This window comes from Musa acuminata, chromosome BXJ2-1 (assembly GCF_036884655.1).
Source record: "Musa acuminata AAA Group cultivar baxijiao chromosome BXJ2-1, Cavendish_Baxijiao_AAA, whole genome shotgun sequence".
NCBI lineage: Eukaryota > Viridiplantae > Streptophyta > Magnoliopsida > Zingiberales > Musaceae > Musa > Musa acuminata.
This window is the reverse complement of record NC_088338.1, coordinates 23,819,749-23,837,251: the sequence shown is the minus strand read 5'-3', so window position 1 is coordinate 23,837,251 and position 17,503 is coordinate 23,819,749.

Below are 17,503 nucleotides of genomic sequence, written 5' to 3'. Positions count from 1 at the left end.
ATTCAAGTTCATCATTGTCCTCATCACTTGAGTCATTGCTCAAGTGGTATCCATTTGTCCGGAGTTCCAAATCCTTCCTGTTCTTTGGAAGGTGGTTCAAGTGTTCATTGTGTTCATCATGTGCATTGCACACCATTTCATATGTCATCAATGAGCCGATAAGTTCTTCAAGTGGAAAAATATTTAAATCTTTTGTTTCTTGTATTACCGTTACTTTTGATTCCCAAGCTTTAGAAAGTGATCGTAAAACTTTACTAATAAGTTCAAAATTCGAGAAACATTTGCTAAGAGCATGTAAACCATTGACGACATCCGTAAAACGGGTGTACATGTCAACAATGGTTTCGCTCGGCTTCATTCGAAAAAGCTCGAAATCATGCATTAAAATTTTAACTTTAGAGTCTTTGACTCTACTAGTTCCCTCGTGCGTGATTTCAAGTGTATGCCAAATATCAAAAGCCGTTTCGCACATAGAAATCCGATTGAACTCATTTTTGTCCAAAGCGCAAAATAAGGCATTCATAGCCTTTGCGTTTAAAGAAAAATACTTCTTCTCCAAATCCGACCATTCGTTCATCGGTTTAGAGGGAAGTTGAAAACCGTTTTCAACGATATTCCACAAATCCAAATTCATAGAAATCAAGAAAACTCTCATTCGAGTTTTCCAATAAGTGTAGTCCAATCCGTTAAACAACGGTGGACGAAAAACCGATAAGCCTTCTTGAGAGCCATGAAGAGCCATTTCTCTCGGGTGTAAATTCGAAATGAGAAATACCGGGCTCTGATACCAATTGTTAGGATCGGAGCGGCACTAAGAGGGGGGGGTGAATTAGTGCAGCGGTAAAGTGTGATAAACTTTTTACGATTTAAACACTTTCGAAAACTTCGTACGATACAAGTAACGTTTTTGTTTGAAACCGTTTTGATTGTGTTTTAACTTGAAGAGATAAGTAAGACGGAGACAAAGAAGTAGAGCATTAAATTGCAAATGGTTTGCAGTAATGTAATTGACAATAAGTAAATGCAAACCAGAAATTACGTCGATTTTATAGTGGTTCGGTCAAATGACCTACATCCACTTGCGAGGCCCCTCTTCGATGAGGCTCCCACCTTCCACTAACAAATCTCTTGAAATGGAAGGGCAAATACCCCTCTTACAACCTTTTACAAGCGGTTCACTCTCTTACAGATTTTTAGCAAGAAAGAAGGAGGTGAACACTAGCAAATTGAAAACAAGACTAGCAAAGACTTTTCTAAGACTTTTCTCTCAAACAATTGCTGCTCAAAAAGTTGTTTTCTCAGCTGAGACTTGAGGGGTATTTATAGGCATCAAGAGGATTCAAATTTGGGCTCCAAAAATTTGAATTCTCTTATGTTCCCGATGCTGGCGGTGCCACCGCCCAGCGCTCGGGTGCTGGGAGGTGCAACCGCCCAGCCCAAGAGGTGTCACCGCCCAGCTCTCGGGTGCTAGGCGGTGCCATCGCCTAGGCCAATTCAGCTCACTGGTTGGGCTCCAAACTTGGCCCAAACCAGTCCGAACTCGGGCCCAACTGGCCCCTACTTGGGTTATAAGATTAACACCTAATCCTAACCCTAATTAACGTGCTAACTACGAATTTAAAGACAATTTCTAAGCTATTACAAAGTCCGTAAGTCAAGACTTTTTCCGGCGAGCTTCCGGCGAACTTCCGACGGTTTTCCGATAAACTCTCGGAAACCATTCTGCGGACTCCCGGCAAGCTCCTAGACTTCACGATTTGATCTTGACGAGTTCCAACTAGCTTCTTCGGCAAGCTCCGATCTTTCTCGGCGAGCTCCGCGAACTTCCAACGAACCTTCCGGCGAGCTTCCGAAAAACCCTTCGGCAAGCTCCCTACTCATTCTCGGCTAGTTCCGGCAGCATTCCCGACGAACCTTCGGACTTCTGTCGAACTCTTGAACTCGCAATGAATCCTTCGTGCTTGACTCCAACACTTTGTTTTGCTTTATGTCTTCGTCGTTATCGTAGTTAATCCTGCACACACAAGCTAAAACTCTACTTCGATCTAAACAATTATTACAACGCGAATTGACATTCTGTTGCCCGGCACGTCATTGGTTGGCGCTTCGTCCGATTCTTCGGTGCATCGTCCTCTCTTGCGGCTTGTTGCCCAATCGACGGTTGACCTCCGCAATCCCGATATCCTTGGCGTAATTTCGCTCTCCTTGGCCCGATGCCCGACGTCCGAAGCATTCAGCCATCCAATATCCTGACGTGATCTCCTTCGACGCAACGTCAATTCCTTCTGCGTCAACTGTCTAAACCTGATCGAGTAGACCTGCATCGCTCAAAATGCAGTTTAAATCATAAATACATATTAAGTGGTTTCATCATCAAAATACGAGATTCAACAAGAAGATTGGACGTCGGACCGGTGGATTGGTCGACGTATCGATAGAAGGCTTCGGGCCATGGATTCAAGCATCGGGCCAAGAAGAGCGGATATTGTGCCAAGGATATCGGAGGTATGGAGTCAACTAGCTAATTGGGCAATAGGCCGTAAGAGAGGACGATGCGCCGAAGAATCAAACAAAGCGTCGAGGGACCAATGACATGCAGGACAACTTGATTAATGCTTAGTATTAATTGTCTAGATCGAAGTATGTTTTACATGTGTAGGATTAACTACGATAGCAAGACATGTAGCAAAATGAAGTGCCGGAGTCAAGGATGTGATTTTGTTGGGAGTTCGAGAGTTCGGCGGAAGTGCGGACATTCATCGAAAGTTCTAGCGGAACCAGTCGAGAAGTCTTGGAGCTTGCCAGAGAAGCTCATCGGAACTCACCAAGAAGATCGTCGTAAAGTCCAAGAGCTTACCGGGAGTCCGTCGGAACATTACCGAGAGATCGTCGGAGGTTCACCGGAAGATCGTCGAAAGCTCGCTAGAAGAATAGACTTACGGACTTTTTTAGCTTAGATTATGTCCTAGATTTCATAGTTAGCATGTAATTGGGCTTGGATTTGGGCCAACCCAATTAGGGGCTAGCTAGGCCTATGTAAGGACTGTGTTTGGCCTAATAAGAGGCCCAAAAAGTGTCCCAAGAAGTCTCACCGTCATGGCACAATCTTCAAGACTATGTCAAACGGTGGGATCGCCAGTCTGGGCAGTTGTACCACCCCTAGCAGGGTGCTAGGCGGTGGTATCACTAGTCTGGGTGGTGGTACTACCCAGCACTACCCCCTAGGCGGTGGTACCGCCTAGGGCAGTGTTAGTGTCAAACTGACACTGGACGGTGGTATCGCCCAGCGTAGGCGGTGGTATCTCCCATGCCTAGGGAACCCCGGATGGAAAAGTTTTAGGCTCAAAGTTTGAATCAACTTGAAGCCTATAAATACCCCTCTCATCTCTGGTTAAAGCATACAAGCACAGAGAGTTTAAAAGTAAAGAATCGTTGTAGAAATCTCTTGTGAGAATCCTCCTCTAATCTAAGTGTTAGAATTCTATTTAGAGAGAAGAGTGAGTGCTTGTAAGGGTTGTTATCTCCTGAACCTGTGAAAAGGAGAAGAGGGGTATAAAAGGTGATTGGCCTTCGCCTATTGAAGGACAAATTTCATTACATCCTATGATCATTAACTTCTCATTTGTATTTCATGCATAATTTTATTTCATCACATTCAAAATATCAAGAGAATTTTGGTGATGAGATACACATTTCATGAATACAAGAAATTTTACATAATAAAATTCAAGTCATAAATTATCAAGATATCAAGTATCATATCATGGTTAATTTGAATACATCCTTTTTAGTGAATACAAGAAGAATCATAGTATGAAAAATCTTGATTCATAGAAAAATCTCATGTATCGAATATTGAGAAATCAAGATGATGATTCATAAAAAAATATCACAAGTTATATTCAAGAGAAAAATCATCATTCATTTTCAATTCATTTAATTTGTCAAATCAACATTTCTTGGGTATGCATGTTATCAAAATATGGTTTCAAATCTTTAGCATATAACATGCATAATTTCAAAAATTGAAAGAACGGAAGAATTCAAAGGTACAAAGATTTCAACCATCTTATAAACAAATGAAGGATCAAGTCATGAATCCAAAATTTAGATGAATCATTTTGACAAATCTCCTTTTAAATAATCAAAATGATTATCAAAGGAAATCTCATATTATTTCAAGAAATCAAGATCATGATTTTGATAAAACTCATTTCAAATTCAAATCATCAAAATCATCAAAATCTCAACATTACTTTCAAGAGATTCAAAATGGCATAAATAATTTTATTGATCTCTTAGTGAAAAATTAATAAGGTAGGGATTTGAGAAGTTTTCAAGAAAAATACTTTCCTCTTTTTGTTTCAACTTATTGATTGATTTCATACATGCATGTTCTTTTCTTTTATGTCAAATCCATGCATTATTCATTAACGCCAAGAAAGAACTTTCAAAAGATCGTAAAGTTCGATAATCACTATGATCATCATGCATAATTTACTTTAAAATCTCATGCATAGAATAAAATTATCAATCATGGTATCGAAACTTTTAATGTTTTCATCATTATGCATCATTAAATCATTAAGCATGATTTCATTAAACATGAAGCATCTTCAATCAAAATCGAGAAATAATACGGAAATCAACATGATACACATTAATGCTTCTTAAAAATATTCATAGGATTTATCTTAAGCATTAGATTTAAATCTAACATTTTGTTCTTTTATCATGCAATTTTCATGATCATTTTCAAAAAATTACTAGAAGGATAAGTATGATTCCTAATTTTTTACATTTTCATTACATTTTTAAACATGTAATTTTCAAGAAAAATAATTATTCTAAACTAAATAAAAGAAAAAAATACATCATAAAAAGTATCATGTAATTTTGAAATAAATTAAGGGAGTTTCTATTACCTCATCATTAAAAGCCATTAAGGCGTAGTTTGCCACCTCGCCTTTGTTGATTTTCTCTTCGTCTTCGGAGGAGCTCGATTCATCTTTCGGCAACTTCTTCTTGCATTCATAGTAAGTAGTTCTGTTCTTTTTGTTCTTTAATTTTTGTTTCATTGACTTTTTAAATTTCTTAGTGAGTTCAAGTTCACCATCACTTGAGCTTATGCTCGAGTGGTTTTCAATTGTTCTAAGTACCAAATCCTTCCTATTCTTTGGAAGGTGGTTCTCGAGTTCTTCACGTGCATTGCACGTTATTTCATAGGTCATCAAAGACCCTATTAGTTCTTCGAGAGGAAAATGGTTCAAATCTTTTGATTCTTGTAAAGCTATTAATTTTGAATCCCAAGTTTTAGAAAGTGAGCGTAAAACTTTATTAATAAATTCAAAATTTGAAAAAGTTTTACCAAGAGCTTTTAAACCATTGACGACATTCATAAAACAGGTGTACATATCTCCAATGGTTTCGCTTGGTTTCATATAAAACAATTCAAAATCATGCATCAAAAAATTAACTTTAGAATCCTTAACACTACTTGTGCCTTTATGTGTGGTTTCAAGAGTATGCCAAATTTCGAAAGCCGTTTCGCACATAGAAATTCGATTAAACTCGTTTTTGTCTAAGGCACAAAATAAGGCATTCATAGCCTTTATATTTAAAGAAAATGTCTTCTTCTCCAAATCATTCCAGTGGTTCATTAAAAGAGAAGACCTTTGAAAACCAAATTCGACTATGTGCCATAAATCAAGATTCAATGAAAGCAAGAAAACTCTCATTCGAGTTTTCTAATAAGTGTAGTCCGTCCCATTGAAAAAGGGAGGACAAATGAGAGACTGACCCTCTTGAAAGTTGAAAAGAGCCATTTCTATTTGGGTATTAAACCAAATTAGAAAACAAGCCTTTGATACAATTGTTAGGTTCGGGATTGGGGTGAATTAGTGCAGTAGATAAAAATGTCGGTTTCAAAAAATCTTTCGTACGATAAAACCCAAACTCAGAAATGCTTACCTTAAAACATGTGTTTATAAATGTATTGAAGGTAGTGAGCTATTAAAGAGGTTTTCAGTAAAGATAAATTGCTCAAAGTAAAATATAAACCAGATTTTTAGAGTGGTTCGGTCAACATGACCTATATCCACTTCCGGCTTCCTCCTCCGACGAGGTCACTGACGTCCACTAGAGGCATTCCTTCAATAGGCGAAGGCCAATCACCTTTTACACCCCTCTTCTCCTTTTCACGTGTTTAGGAGATAACCCTTACAAGCACTCACTCTCCTCTCTAAACATAATTCTAACACTTAGACTAGAGGAGGATTCTCACAAGAGATTTCTACAGCGATTCTTTACTTTTAAACTCTCTGTGTTTGTGTGCTTTAACCAGGGATAAGAGGGGTATTTATAGGCTTCAAGTTGATTCAAACTTAGAGCCTAAAACTTTCCCATCCCATGTTCCCCAGGCACGGGCGGTACCACCGCTTGCGTTGGGCGGTGCCACCGCCTAGTGTCAGTCTGACATTGACACTGCCCTGGGCGGTACCACAACCCAGGTATGGCAGTACCACCACTTGGGGGGTAGTGTTGGGCGGTACCACTGCCCGAACTAGTGGTACCATTGCCTGACACCTTGCTAAGGGCGGTACAACCACCCAAACTGGCGATACCACCGCTTGACACAATATCGAAGACTGCCATGATGGTGAGACTTCTTAGGACACTGTTTGGGCCTCTTATTGGGCCCAACATAGCCCTTACATGGGCTTAGCTGGCCATGAATTGGGTTGGCCCAAATCCAAGCCCAATTACGTGCTAGCTATGAAATCTAGGACATAATCTGAGCTAAATAAGTCCATAAGTCTATTCTTCCGGCGAGCTTCCGGCGATCTTCCGGTGAACCTCCGACGATCTATCGACAATGTTTCGACGGACACCTGGCAAGCTCTTGGACTTCACGATAATCTTCTTGGCGAGTTCTGATGAGCTTCTCTGGCAAGCTCTGAGACTTATCAACTGGTTCTGCCAGAACTTCCGACGAACTCTCGAACTCTCAACGAAATCACGTCATTGACTTCGGGACTTCATTTTGCTACATGCCTTGCTATCATAGTTAATCTTGTACATATAAAACATACTTCAATCTAGACAATTAATACTAAGCATTAATTAATTTGTCCGGCATGTCATTGGTCCCTCGACGCTTCGTCCGATTCTTCGGCACATCATCCTCTCTTGCAGCCTATTGCCCAATCGACCAATTGACTCTACAACTCTGATATTCTTGGCACAATATCTGCTCTTCTTGGCCTAATGCTCGAATTCATGGCCCGAAGCCTTCTATCGATATGTCAACCGATCCACCGGTCCGACATCCAATCTTTTGACATGTTTTCCTCCGACACAACATGATTCTTCTTGCTTTAATTGTCTTATCTTGATTGAAGCATCTTGCGTTACTCAAAATACTGATTAAAACATAATCATTTATCGATTGGTTTCATCATCAAAATCCAAGATTCAACAATCATCACATACCAAAAATTCATAAAAATTATTCTTTCATGAGAAGAGTAAGGAAGAATTCATGGGAAGGGAGCGTATGAAAAAGAAATCTATGAATAAAACTTCATAACTCAAATCTGTTTCTCATTAAAAATTCACAAGAGTGAAATCCGTTAAAGATATATTTGTCAATGAAATCCATGAGTGAAGTAATTAAGTGTATCAAAAATTACTAAGTGATGGAGCAAGGGTATGAAGCAAATTTGATACTAAGTTAAGAGGAAAACAAAATAAATTCATGAAAGCTCCATTCATGAGATAAATTAAGAGGAAGATAGTCCGGAAAAGAAATACAATAAACTCATGCATTCAGATAATTTAACATCCCTAACTTTATAAATACATCAAGTTATAAATACCAAAAGTCAAATCTTTTCTTTTGTAAATATCATAAGAAAGAAGAACGTTCTTGATTCAAAAAGACAACTGAGAAATTTGAAGAATGTATCTGTGAATTTATGCATTAAAAAAAATTATCAAGTCTAGTTCTTAAAGTCATGCAATCATTAAACCATCATCAAGAAGCACATCATAATATTGAAAATCACATGACATCAAAGAGTACGTCATAGAATTTAGAAGTATAGTATATCAAGGAGTACAACTCATCATAATACTTTTTAGTTTTCTACTCCCTTTTATCAGCATAAGGAAATACATAATCTATTCAGATGGTGGTAAATCTAAATGCCTAAACAAAATATTCAGTTGCCGATGAATTTGTTGTATCTCGGTTAAGATTTGATCTTGACGTAGTTCAATTTGATCCTGTCGAATCACTATTGGATCGATAGATGAGGAGGGTGCTTGCTCTATTGGAGGTGCTGCCTCAAGATGACTAGTAGAAGGAGAATGACTTTCCCTATAGATAGATGTTTCTAGTTCTAGTTCTGGTGGGGAAAATTCAGTCCTCCTAGGTAATCTAGTCTAGATTCCATTTTTTACTATGCATCTTAATCTTCTTAGCAGATTTCTATTTATGATATTAAACCTATCTAGTTTCAAGATTTCTTCGTCAGGTGGAATGACTATGTCATATGCATGGATTAGTCTAGTGATCAAGCTGGAAGCATCATATCTTTTTTCAATAGTTCAATCATGTTTTGTTGTATCAAGTAACCAACACAATTGTCATGTCCTTTCATAATCCAGTACATCGTTCCTAATTTCATATGACTAATTTCATCATGATGGTGTTGTTTTGAAAGTAGGATACTTATCACTATGTGATATAGAACTTTTATGCTAAATGGTAGCAAATGTTTACAACTTTTTTGAACAATGAAAAGATTTGGATTACCAAAGATAGTTCCTAATGCCTTAGAATATGTAACCCCTATTGATTCTTCATCCCATAGCTCTCTAAAGTAACGACCTCTTCTTTTCTCAGGAATTCCTATAAGGTTACAAAATATACTATCCGTGATGGGTATGTAATGCCCTGAGAGATAAGTGGACACCCTATTGTTTTCATCTACTTGCAAGTTATTGTAAAACAACCGAACAAGTCTAGGATAAATGGGTTCACTTATTTGGAGGATTGGAAGGACATCTAAGTTGGTAAACCATTGAATTAGTTCTAAATTACTCAATTCTTATAAATCTACATATTTTCCCTTATGAACACTTCTAGATTCAAAGGTTGGGAATTTAAGGGCATGTTGGGGAGAATCAAAGAGTGTGGAGTCATAGGTTTCATCTACTCTCCTCTTACCTTTGTCCCTTAAGGATCTTCTAGATGTCATGGAACTACATATATTATTAATGAGAAAACTGGAAGAAGCAAGATCTAAAAATTGAGAGAAAGGTTTTTTTAGGATTACCCTTGTAGTGATCTCTTGAAAGGTTGAGATTAATCTTTAGATTTATAAGAGATGAGGGTTTTCTTGAGTTTCTAGATGAAGAGTAAGGAGAATGAGTGGTGGAGAAGGGTTTTGAGGTGTGAGGAAGAGGTCTAGGAAGGCTTGGGGGCGGTTCTACTGCTGGCCATAAAAGCCCTTTTATAGAGCATAGCTACGGGCAGTGGTATCGCTATCTGGGTGGTGCTACCACCTATGGGTAGTGTGCTCTGGCAATGCCACCGCCAGTCCAGTGATGCTACCACTGGTGCACAATTTTCAGCCCATTTTCAGGCTACAATTTTACCTTTCAACCTAGTAGCTATATTTAGTATTCCAATCATCACTTTGTGCTTAAGGAAAGTGTAAGCTTTGTAGTACATTTGCAGGCTAATATTTTTCTATCTATGTGTATTAATGATTCAATCATACAAACCGTAAATATCGGAAACTTTACACATCAAGAAATAGTTTATTCGTATAACTCCTTTCCTTGGTTAAAGTAGGGTAGAATGAGGTGAAAGAATCAAGATTTATATTGAAGAATATCTTCAAGAAATAAGTAGATTATTTTAAGTTTGGTACATTCGACATGTCGTCTCAACAAACCCAAAGTCATTATTGCTTTTTGTGAAACTCAATGGAGGCAATATAGATGGTTTCCTAAGTATACTCTAGTATTAAAAAAATAGTGCATCATCATTTAAATCTGAAAACCAAACAAAAGTTTTCAAGATCAAATGTGTAGCACATAATTTCAAAACATATGATTTCAAATCACATCATCAAGCATGATTTCATTGAATGTAAAACACCTTCATTTAAATTTATTTTATTACGGATAGTTCTACTTCCAACGATATTTCCTTTATTGTTTTGGCTAGAGAGCTTTATGAAGTATTTTGGATCTCCGGTCATAAACCGTGAGCATCTCTACTAACAAACTATCATCCTTGCTCCTAGCTTATGGTGGTAAACATTTCTACATAAAAGGGTGATTTTTAGGTACCCATTTGACCTTGGGTGCCTTAAAAATCGATCGACTTAACTTATCATTTTGTATGGAGTTCTTTACAGTTCCTTTAGAAACCCAAATCAATTTGTGTGGACTATATCTCTCAAATGGACATTTATATGTAACATGTCCAAAATTACAACAAAAGTTGCATTTATTTCGGGGTGAAACATACAAAGTTGGGCCTTTAACAAAGATAGTTGGATTTTTATGAGTGTTACTCAAAAAGCCGATTCCATCTCTTCTATGAACATGATTCTTACTTGCAATAATCATGTTTAAGGATTTGCTACCTTTTTTAAAATTTTCTAAGGTTTCATATAATTGTAAATTCTCCTTTTTAAGTGTTTCTAATTCATCACATTTTGTGCAAGGAGTTAAACTACCATCATGCTCAATTTTTAATTTATCAAAATCACTAACAGGAGAAGCATGTTTTTTTTTTTCAACAGTTTATATTTTTTACTAACTAATTTGCATTCATCAAATAAATCATGAAAAGCATAAAATAATTCATCGAAAGATAAATTTGCATCTAATGTACTGCTTACCTCACTTTCGATAGCTATTAGTGCATAGTGAGCAACTTGCTCTTTGTTAGTTGGCTTCTCTTCTTCGGATGCATTTGAGTCATCCCAAATTGCTTTAAGAGTCTTTTTCTTCTTTGAATACTTCTTCTTTGATTGGGGATATTTGCTTTTGAAATATCTCAGCTTCTTGCATTCGTAGCATATAACTTATTCTTTCTTGGGTTCAATTTTATTTTTAGTGTCATTTTTAAATTTATTCCTTTTTATGAATTTTTTGAACTTTCTTATCAAGAGTGTCAAGTCATCAATATAGTCCTCATCACTTGAACTTTCTTTCAAGTGGTCTTCATGAGTTCTTAGTGTTATATTCTTCCTGTTCTTTGGAAGATTGTTCTCAAGCTCTTCATAAGTATTACAAGTCCTCTCATAGGTCATTAGTAACCCGATAAGTTCTTTGAGAGGAAAGTTATTCAAATCCTCAGCCTCTTGAATGACCGTTACTTTAGGGTCCCAACTTGTTGGAAAGGATCTCAAGATTTTATTATCAAGTTCAAAGTTCGAAAAATATTTGCCAAGAGCATTTAAACTACTAATGATATTCGTAAAATGGGTGCACATGTCAACAATAGTTTCACTTGGCTTCATCTGAAACAATTCATAAGTATGAACTAAAAGATTTATCTTTGACTCTTTTACTCTACTAGTGCCTTAGTGAATGATTTCGAGTGTGTGTCAAATATCAAAAGTTGTTTCATAAATAGACACTTGATTGAACTCATTTTTATCTAAAGCACAAAACAAGGCATTCATAGCCTTAGCATTTAAAACAAAAGTCTTCTTCTCCAACTCATTCCAATAGTTCATTGGAAGAGAAGACTTTTAAAAGCCATTTTTTACAATGTTCCATAACTCAAAATCCATAGAAATTAAAAAAATCATCATTCTAGTCTTTCAATAGGTGTAATCAGTCTCATTGAATATGAGTGGACGTGTAATTGAATGACCCTCTTGGTTGCCAGCAAATGCCATCTCTCTTGGGTTTCAAACCAAACGAGAGTGACCTTGCTCTAATACCAATTGTTAGGATCAAGAGTGGTACTAAGGGGAGAAGGGGTGAATTAGTATAGCGAAAAAAGTCGTCGGTTGTGTAAAATATTCATTCGTTAAAAACCAATCTTGGAAAGTGCTTGACTTTAGAGTAAATCAACTAGCAATTAACTTAGAAAGTAATGGCAGTAAAGAAAAGCATAATGAAAATGAGCACATCGAAATTTATAGTGGTTCGGTCATTGTGACCTACATCCACTTCTAATTCCTCCTCTATCGAGGTCACCGGCGTACACTAATGGTCTTCCTTCAATAGGCAAAGACCAGCCATCCTCTTTGCAACACTTTCTCCTTTTCACGGGTTTAGGAGATAACCCTTATAAGGCTCAAACTTCTCTTGAATAATCACAACACTAGAAAGGGAGGAGGAATTTTAGCACTTTTACAACACTTTAAACACCCCAAAACTTCAAGATATTATTCACACTTTCGTGCTAAAAAAGGGTGAGGTATTTATAGACCCCAATGCCCTTAGAATTGGAGCCAAAAAGTGTCACATCCCCAGATTTTGGGGTACTGACAGTATCACTATCATTATTGGGTGGTACTACCACCTGTAGACTAACACTGGGTGATACCACCGCTCAGTCTGGCGGTACCACCACCTAACAGAGCTCTCAAAGACTGAGCTCTGGTAGTACCACCACTTGACAGGGTGGTACCATCACTTGGTAGCATTAACTGCCGTCGGTACCAACGCCCATAGCACCTGGGAGACAGAGTCTCAAGCGATGTCATCGTCGGCCCTAGCGGTGCCACCACTGGTCATGACTTCAAGTGCTGAATGGACTATTTAACTGGCCCAATTTAGCCATATCAAGGGCCTAGTTAGCCCCTAACTAAGTTAGTGGGATTACCGCCCAATCCTAACTCAACTTAAGGTCAAATTATGATAATTTAAGATATTAACTAAGTAATTTTAGTCCGGTATGTCAATTGTTCTTTCGGCGATCTTTCGATAATCTCTCGGCAATGTTCCAATAGACTCCTAACAAGCTCCTGGTTTTTATGATGATCTTCTTGGCGAATTTTGAAGAGCTTCTTTTGCAAGCTCCTAGACTTCTCAGTCAATTCCGGTAGAACTTCCGATGAACGTCCAAACTTCCGACGAACTCTCGAACTCCCAACGAAATCTCGATCTTGACTCCGACCCAACATCTGCTTTATGCCTTACTACTACCGTAGTTAATCATGCATACTTTTCTCAATATATAGATTAGATACTAAGATGTTCAGAGATATGGAGAGATATGTAAAGCACACCGAGTGTGTCATTTGCAAAAACAAGAAGTTAAAATTCTGATTTGTATACTCCATTGCCAGTGCAAAATACTCTATGGGAGGAAGTGAGTCTTGATTTTATTTTGAGATTGCCAAGAACTCAAAGAAATAAGGATTCTATCATGGTTGTTGTTGACAAATTTTTAAAAATGTCTTACTTTGTTCCTTGCAACAAATCAATTGATGCAAGTGCCAAATGCTCCATGGGAGGAAGTGAGTCTTGATTTTGTTTTGAGATTGCCAATAACTAAAAGAAATAAGGATTCTATCATGGTTGTTATTGATAAATTTTCAAAAGTGTCTTACTTTGTTCCTTGCAACAAATCAAATGATGCATCTCATATTGCTAATTTGTATTTTAAGGAGATTGTTAGATTGCATGGTATTCTAAGAACTGTAATGTCTGATCGAGATTCAAAATTTCTCAATCATTTTTTGAGAACTCTCTGGAGGAAGCAAGGTATTTCTTTGAATTTCAGTAGCTCGCATCATCCACAAACTGATGGGCAAACTGAGGTAACGACCAAAAGCTTAGGAAACTTGCTTAGAAGCTATGTTGGCAAGAACATTAGCAATGAAATATCATTCTTCCATAAATTGAGTTTGCCTACAATCGTTCTATGCATCATGGCATTGGTAAAAGTCCTTTTGAGGTTGTTTATGGTGCTAATCCTACTAGTCCTTTGGACTTAGTCCCTTATTTTTCAACTAAACAATTTAGTGGAGATACTGATGAAAGAGCTAAGCAGATAAAGAAGTTTTATGAAGGTGTTTTAAAGCAACCATTGAGAAGCAAAATGAGAGGTACATGCAAGCTGCCAATAAACACAGAAAACATGTGGAGTTTAATGTAGGTAATTTGGTCTAGATTCATCTAAGAAAAGAGAGGTTTCCACTAGGCAAATTTAGAAAATTAAAACTAAATACTGATGGTCCATTCAAGATGCTTAAGAGAATTGGCAAGAGTGCTTATGAGATTGAGCTACCTAAAGATTATGGAGTGTCCCTAACATTTAATGTGGCTAATTTAAATCCTTATCAGAATCATGTTGATGAAACAAATAAGGACTTGTGGACAAATCTTTTTTAACCAGGAGAGATTGACACAAGAGTGCCTAATTTGCTACAATAAGCCCGTGTTGACCTTGTGAATGCTATGGTATTCTCTACAACTTATAATTTTATCTTATTTAGCCTTTAACTTAGCCTACTCAAATATGACAGCTCATAAGCATATTTCTTAGACAAAGTTATAATTTTTCAAAGTGCTTTTCTTCATGACTAAGGAATGTATTAAAGGAGTTAGTTACTAGCTATAAAACACTTAATTTCATATTTCCTTATGCATGAAAGGTTGTTTTATGCACTAGTACTTATTTTGGTATTTTAGGATAAAAAAGAAATTTAGAAACTGATGATATTGATAGAAGCTCTCGTGGAGTTCTCTTTTAAACTCGGTTTCTCTTATATGCTTCCTTGAGTGGTGAGTCTTTTGTTTCAATTTTGTATCCTTGTTTATTATCCTTAGGGTGGTGAACTTTCTATATCTTTTTATGATTTTAAACTTGGTGGTGAGGTATTTTTTTATTTTATTAAAGTATTATCGTGAGTTCATTCCTTTTCTATCCGAAATACTTATTCCAGCAAATACTATACTATCAATTTTCTTTCGAAATTCATTCTGCATTACCCCTCGTATCAATGATCTTATGGGTTATGTAGATGAAACCATCACTTGCCCTCTACAAATGATTAAAGAAAATAATTTTGAAGTTATTAGTCTTAAATACACCTTTTGGATCCATTAAGATAATTTTCTTAGAAGTGTTATCATTATCTCTCTCTCTCTCTCAAATTATTTCCTGCGTAGCATCTACAAAATCCTCTTATGAAGTGAGGTCTAAACTTGTAACAATATATGCCAACCAATCTCGAGGTTGCCTCATACAACTTCAAGAAACTCTCTTTAAACTTTCTAATGATACAAAATCTATTTCTGACTATATGTAGGCTATCAAAACTCAAACCAATGCCTTTGCTATAGCTGATACATTTCTTGATGATGAAAATATCATTTTTCATGTATTAAATGGTCTTGGTTCAGATTATAAGGAGATCTCTACTATGATTCATGCTCGTGATGGTCCTATATCTTTTAAAGAACTTCATAAGAAGCTTTCTTCCTATAAAGCTTATTTTAAGCGAAAGTTATCATCTTCTGATGCTGCTTCTATCACCACCAATTTTTTTAACAAAGCTAATTCTAGCAACAAAGATAAGATCCACAACCAATAAGATAATCATCAAAATAATCATTCTAGAGACAACATGCAACAAAATCATAAAAAAATATCAACAAATATGGTCAACAATTCAACAACAAAGTCACATGTCAAATATGTGACATGTAAGGCAATATTGCTAAGAAATGTCATCGCTTGCAAACCACTATTCCATGGATATTTCAGCCTTCATACCCACCTTACTCTGCACCACCTACTCAATTTTTATTACCATCACTACGTGTTCACTTTGTTGCTCAATCTTTTCAACCTTCATCAAATTGGCTTGTTGATTTATGACTTCTCATCATATCACATCTGACTTAAGTAATCTGTTTCTTCATTCATATTATGATGGCTTAGCTGATATCATGATAGGTGATGGCAAAGGTCTCAAAATAATTCATACTGGTTCAACCTTCCCTCTTCCATAAAATATTTTTTATTTTATGATATTTTTTTTGTTCCTGATATTAAAAGAAGAATCTAATATCTATCTCTAAATTATGTTCTTCTAATAATATTTCTATTGAATTCTTACCCTTTTTAGTTTTTGTGAATGATCTCAACTCTAGAGCACATTTCAAAGAGGGACTGAATAGATATGGAGTCTATGAGTAGCCAACTATTATACTATCCAAATCTATCTTTACTTTGGCTTTCATCAAGGATCCATTTCAAGAATAACACAATTGCTATATCCTTCTTTTAAGGTTCTAAATTATATTATTCGTTCTTACAATTTACTTTTATCATCATTATCTTGCCATCCCTTTTCATGTCACTCATGCAAATAAAATAAAATGCATAAGCTTCCATTTTCTACATCCTCTTTCACCAATAATTTATCTTTTGAACTTTTACATTTTGATATTTAGGGTCCTTCACCAATATAATCTCATGATGGATTTAACTATTATCTTATTTTTATTGACTATTTTACATAATACATATGGTTATTTCCCATGAAGTAAAAATATGAAATATTCATCATTTTTCCTAAGTTCAAACTTATTGTTAGAAAGTTCTTTCAACAATCCACTATTTCATTGTACTCTTACAATGATGGTGAATTTCAAAAGCCTTATAACTTTTTTAAAACTAATGAAATCTCTTATTTTCTCACCCATCCACATACTTCTAAATATAATGGGACCAAAAAACATCTTCATCAACACATCGTCCAAACTATTCTCACACTCCTTGCTCAAGCTTTCTTACCTCTTTAATTTTGATCTCAAGTATTTGTTATATAAACTTATTTTATTAATTGCATATCCACTCTAATTCTTAACATGGTTTCACCATTTAAAAAACTATTTGGATCCACTGCTAACTATAGTAAATTATATATTTTTGGGTATTTATGTTATCTATGGTTAAAATCTGTTATGACTTTAGTTAGGAGAGTCCTAATTGAGAGGGACATCCTATTAGGACTCTAGCTAGGAGAGTCCTACTTGAGAGGGACATTCATGTAGGAGGTTTTTTCTTAGAGAAGAATTAGGAGTTGTAAGGGAATAGGAGTCTTGAGTAGGAGTCCTATTAGGAGTTGGTTAGAAGTAAGAGTCTTAAGTAGGAGTCCTATTAGGAGTTAGGGTTTAGAAGCCCTATAAATAGTCATGTATTCCTTCTCTTTTCTTAAGCAATAGATGAATCTTTTCTGCAGCCTTTGAGCAGCAACTTGGAGGGAGGAACCCCTATAGAGTTCCAAGGAGGCCGATCCCCTAAAGAGATCAACCCCAAGTTTAGAATCTGCAAGGGTTCTAACACCTGGTATCAGAGCAGCGTTCTTGGCATCACGCTGCCATTCCACTGCCATCCATCAACCCTCCACAACTGTCCAAAGCAATTCCCACAATTGCTTAAAAGATCGTCGCCAAATTTCGCCATCATCTCCACCACCGCGGATCATCCCGTGAATTGCAACAG